At 39.1% G+C, this 5873-nt stretch overlaps 1 long non-coding RNA gene across 1 annotated transcript in view; it reads right to left on the bottom strand.

Moving 5' to 3' along the window:
* Positions 1-1844: 1844 nt before the first annotated feature.
* The window catches only part of LOC123521479, a 15616-nt gene continuing 11587 nt past the window's right edge, over positions 1845-5873 (bottom strand). Inside the window, exon 4 of the long non-coding RNA XR_006679919.1 lies at positions 1845-2047. This is a non-coding gene — a long non-coding RNA (uncharacterized LOC123521479). The remainder of the gene's footprint in view (positions 2048-5873) is intronic.

Raw genomic sequence — 5873 nt, 5'->3', positions numbered from 1 at the left:
AGGGGTGGAGGGAAGGCAGGGTGGAAAATCTTAGACTTGGGGCAATTCTAATGAAGTTTGGCAAGGCTAAGGGGGAAGTCTTGAACCAAGACTGGCTGGCAAGGAGATTTGCATTTCTTAGGAATGACCCTGGATTAGAATCCCTCCCTTGATCATTCACTGCCTAGGAGCAGCTCTTTGGTGGCATGGAGTTGAGACCAGCAATGAAACACATTTCCTGTAGTTAGAAGTCAGAGAGGGACACAAAAGAAGAGATTCCATAGCTACCACCGGGATTTTTTATACTCCTTTTCCACTAGCTTCCTTACCACTTTCTTTTTACTTAGTCACTCCTTTTCAATATGGATCTGTCTTTTGTTATTGCATAACAGATATTTATAAAAAATGTTACTGAATTAATAACTGTTGAGAGTAAGATGGAGGGGAAAATGGATTAAAAACGTATAGAAAGATTCAGGTGTGAACAGTGGGATTCTGAGGGGCCGTTGTTGTTGGTTGCCATGAAGTCAACCTATGAATCTCCGTGAAGGAAATGCTCCTGAGGCATGACCAGGAATGGATTGAACCACTGTGATCCGTAATGCTTTCATTGGCTGGTTTTCAGAAGTAGATCCTAGGCACTTCTTCCTAGTCCATCTGAGTCTGGAAGCTCTGCTGAAACCTAGTATCACAGTAACAAGCAAATTTCCACTGAGAAACAAATGACACCATACATGAGGTGCGTGGGTTGGAAATGGAACCTGGGTCTCCTGCATGGAAAGAGAGAATTCTATCTCTGAACCACCTCTGTTGTTAACTATCTGCAAATTGAAAATTGAATTTTAAAATTCTTTTCATAATTTTCTCAAAATGTATAACAAATGTAGGTAAACTTTAGCCTATGCTAGAAAATGATAGAAACACATTTTCCAACGGATATGGTAAGGGCCATTTACTTGACCTCTTAGTCTTTTGAATTTTTTAGCTCTCTTTCTGAATACCTTTCTGTATACACTTTAAATGGTGAGATAAATAACCTATGTGTAACTTAGTTAATATGTATTCACTGGGTACTTAACGATCTAATTTCTTTCTTTCTTTCCTTCCTTCCTTCCTTCTTTCTTTTTTTGCTTTAGATGTTCTTAAGCAGGTATCCAGAAATGTTAGGACGTTTTAAAAGTATGTGGGATTGTATGTGTTGTGCTCTTCTTATGGTGACTTGTTGAAAACTTCTACTACAGGTATGTTTCTGAAGCTGACAGTCTTCCACGGGGGATGTGTGAATTTTCCAATGGTGTTTGCATACGTACACACTTAAGCAGGCCTGGATCAGGTATGTAGACATCAGACTGAGGTCACTGGATTGGGTGGAAAAGGAACCCATCTATGTTTTGGCAGTAAGAATAACATCACATTAATGTGTATGTTTATGGGAAATGCTTTATGTAAGGAAACAATTTGTTCCCAGAACTCTGCTTTTTGTTTGGAGTTTCCTTGTAAAATGAATAAGCTGTTTGCCCTTCAGTATAATTTGATGAAAATTGTCCCATTTCTGTAAGTGTGGCTCTAGATATTAATCTTCATTAGCTTTAACTGTATTAAATTCCATTTGACTTTGCCTTTGAAAATAAAGTTATTATTGTCACCTTAGCTTTCATGTGACCTTGGATCTGACAAATTAAATTGGTAGGTTCTCTATCTGAGAGGAAGAACTGTTCTAGAATTTTCTGTTTCCTTGTCTTCCTTATTTAAGCCACCTCCCGTTCTAATCAATGCATCTCTCTCTTGCTTTGCAGAGCATCTGAATTCCTGACTCAGTATCATGACACTTGTAATCTAATCAAGTGAAAGAAGACTGGACAGACTTTTCTGATGTCATCATGCATTTATTAGTGAAAGTTAGGCATCCTGTCTGTAATGAAGAGAAATTACAGATAATTTTGGAATGAATTTTAGAATTCTCTATTCTCTAAATTCCATTTGATGTATCTTTTAGGTATAGCATATGCGATTTCAACATCCTTCTGAGGTTTAGTCTCCTGGATATTAGTGAAATTTTTTATTATGCCTGGAATTAAAAAAAAAGTTATAATTAGTATAAATTGACCAAAGACCAGTAGGTCATGTAACGATATTATTCATTTCTTAAATGACCATTTGAGCTGGATGGCCTTTGCTTCATTCTTTGTCTTGCTTTTCTGTCTTTTTCCCCCCAAAACCATTTTATTGGGAGTTGATATCGATATACCATTCCATTGTTCAAGAACATCAAGCAATATTATACAATTGCTACAACAGTCCATTTTATAGTATTATTTTCTTTCCTTAACTCTTTGACATCAGCTCACTTTTACTCCCACCCCCTGCACTGTACCCCTCAGCAATCCTTATTCTACTTGCTGTCCCGATAAGTTTATCAGTTCTGGGTTTCATATACTGAGAAAAGGAAAACATATAACAAAATTTGAGAAGGTGACCCCCAATGACATAAAAGATCTGAGATCCACCCCAATGTGAACAAACAAAAATAAATAAATACAGAAAATGTTGAAAGCCAGATCAAGTTTAACGTGCATCAGAGGGGGGAATCAATGGACAAGGTTTTAACTGTTCAAGTCAGGTTTGTCATTTTGATCTTTTGTAGTCATCTCTCCAATTCACTCTGTTTGGTAACCAATTTCCTCCCATTGCTCTATTATGGATAGAGGGAAATCACCGGAAGCTTATTTCCTGTGTAGATCCCACAAATGTATCTTGGCCTCCCACTGTCATCCATAGCCTTCTGCAAAACCAGATTTTCACACTTTAGGCGCTGATACTATTCCCTCCTTTGACTTCAAATTATATGATTTACAGTCCTTTGATGGCTGATGTTGGTTTGCTTCTTCCATGTCGACTCAGTTGACATCTCACTTTGATGGGTGCTTGTTTGGGACAAGCCTTTAAGAACCCAGATGCCATTTTATCTGATAGTCGGGCACCATCTAATTTCTTCACCACACTCTGCTATATGCTTCACCTATATCTTCTGTGTTCCGTTCCTGAGGGGGTGTGTCGAGCAGGGCCATGATGTAAGAGCTAATTGTTCTTAAATTGAAACTGGGATTTAGTGCAGTCATAAAACCCACTCCTGGATATATGTTGTTGTTTTTTTAAATCTTTATCTGCCTTTGGTCCTCCTTCAAAACCTCCTTGTTAATTTATGGTAGAGAGGCTTATCAATCATCCCCCAGAGGCATAACAATTCTCCGTTAATACTGCCTTTGATTAGCCCCTGGCACTAATTTTCTAAGGATAAAATAATAATAATAGAAAGATGAAAATACAAATAATGAGTAAGAAAGTGAAAACCACCATAAGTCTTTTAAAATCCAGGGAAGAAATTTTTGTCATGGAACGTGCAAGAAATATTTCAGTCTAGAGCAAATTCTGGTTGGATCAAGAGGGAGATCAATTGACCAACTATCATATTATACCACAGTTCCATCCACCATGATCAAGTTTACAATAATCTCTTTCTGATAGCAAAGCTGTTCTAGTTCCTTGTCTGTGGCCAGAGGAGATCTGCTAGAGGCTTGGTCAGACTAGATACTCAACAAATGGATTTTGGGCTCTCACGTTATCCTCCATAGCTTTCTACAAGTTGAATGTCTAAAATTTAAGCTCTGATACTTTTCCCTTCATAACATTTGGATTTTGTTAATGTCATCTTTGGATCACACAGGCTGGTGTGCTTCTTCCATGTGGACTTAGCTGACACCTCACTTAGATGGTGGCTTGTTTGAACACAAACCTTTAAGACCCCAGACACTATTCCAGTTGATAGCCGGGCACCATCTGCTTCCTTCACCACACTTTGCTGTATCACCCTTACCTTCAGTGTTCATTTCATGAAGGTGAGTATCAAGCAGGGCCATGTTATCTGAGCTAACTGTTCTTGGATTGGGGTTAGATGTTCAGTCTAATAGAGCTGAATATTTTCTGAAGGTTCATGCCATCAATAGAAAGAGAGAAAGGTATAATACAATAGCATGGGGTGTGAAAATTAAGTATAGTCAAATTTTTAATTTTAGTATGTAGGTGATGGAGAGATGGATGCTCAATGATTTCCCCCCCTCAATTTTTTCTTGTGCTTGAAATGTTTCATAATAAGATGCTAAAAAAATATGGCTCAGGTAAGATGAGGACTCATAATTCACCATGGAATGGCAGTATGGTTATTGGTGACACAAGGGTAATTTGGGTGGTGTGATGAGATACAAGCCGGGTTGCGATGGTTTTAAGAGAGAAAGGGAAGGAAGGAATTGTAAGTATCACGTGTTGGCAACTCTTTGGGGAGTTTTTCTATGAAGGGGGTCAGAGAATTGGGGCAATAGCTAGAGGGGACAAGATGATGAGAGAATTGACTGCATTCTTATATGCTAGTAGAATCATCCAGCAGAGATTAAAAAAAAAAAAAAGGTGAGTTTCAAGGAGGGTGATCTTGTGTTGGTATTAGCTGATAGAATTCTGTGCATAGGTGGAACAGCTAGCCTTAACACTGATAACTCATCAATAACAACAGAAAGGAAAGCGGAGAACACATGTGCCTATGAAAGGGTACAGGAAGATGTAGGGGTGGGATCTTGTGGAAGTTCTCTTTTAACTACTTGTATTTCGTTAGGGAAAGAGAAAACAGTAGAACCTGGGAGCAAGGCTGAGAGACAAAATGTGGGTGCTTTCCAGAAGGAGAATATATGACACTGTCTTATGGCGAAGGAGAGAGGAAGTAAAGAAATGGAGTATTATGATTTTAGGGGAAATCCTACAAATTGAAATGTTAGATACAACAGTGTGCCCCTTCTCTTCTTGGAACAGATATTGCCAATTTTCCATTCTAGAAGTTGTGCCAGATCCTATGCTTCTGCACAACATTTGAACCTGGATGCTTTCCTGTTCCTTGGCCAACATGGTATGTTATGTTATATTTTGATATATTCCTTTTAGCTATGATAGTTGGAAATGGTGTTTCAGTGTAATATAAACTTATGTTTCGCTTATGCATAATTATATGTCAAAAGTTAAAGGAGAAAATCGTACTTTTTTCCAGGGAATTACCTTTCAATTTTATTAGGTGAATGATTCTACCTTATGATAATGATGATGATGATGTCATGACTAAACCTATACTGGGACCCCAAGCTCAAGATCACAGCATGTAGGTTTAGAAGGGTCTTAGAATGGGGCTATGAAGGTTTTGTCCGTGCTCACCCAACCCCCCAAAAGACAGTGTTACTGCTGGGATAAGAACCGTACCCCAGCACTTCTGACACTGGCAAAGGCTGAAGCTCTGGTCTCGGTCCTTGGGGGAAATCGAAGTTACGGAGCAGGTGAGTGAAACACCTCTACTTGAGGTCTCCGACAATGAAGGGGATGGGTCAGCACAGGAGAGGAGCATTTAGTAAATGAAAAAGGGACCCTTTCCAGCAGGGCAGAGAGCTACAGGGTACAGTAGTTGCCTTCTGGCTTACAGAACTCTGGATCAAATCGTCATGTAAGGTTGTGGGAGAGAAAACCAAGACAGAAGAAGAAACTGTTAGAAGTGCTGCTCACTGGATTGTTATGTATAATTGTGCAATGTGTGTATTGCACAGAGATACCTGGTCTGTGGGGGGAGGGTAGAGGGGGGCGGTAGTTGGGCTTAGAATCCAGCCTATGCTGTTTTTTAGCCTATGCCAGCCCGAGGGGATTCTTATTTCTATTACAGTGAACCCTCGTTTATCGCGGTTAATCGGTTCTAGACCCTACCGTGATAAATGAAATTCCGCGAAATAGGATTCCTTATTTGTAAATCAAATATTTTCGTAGTTAGAGCATAGAGGACATGAAAAAACACCCTTTAGTCACCATTACAC

This window comes from Echinops telfairi, unplaced genomic scaffold (genome assembly GCF_000313985.2).
Source record: "Echinops telfairi isolate 266 unplaced genomic scaffold, ASM31398v2 ScPeMD7_20;HRSCAF=75, whole genome shotgun sequence".
Lineage (NCBI taxonomy): Eukaryota > Metazoa > Chordata > Mammalia > Afrosoricida > Tenrecidae > Echinops > Echinops telfairi.
The sequence above is the reverse complement of the archived record's forward strand: the minus strand, read 5'-3'. Positions and strand labels throughout refer to the sequence as shown.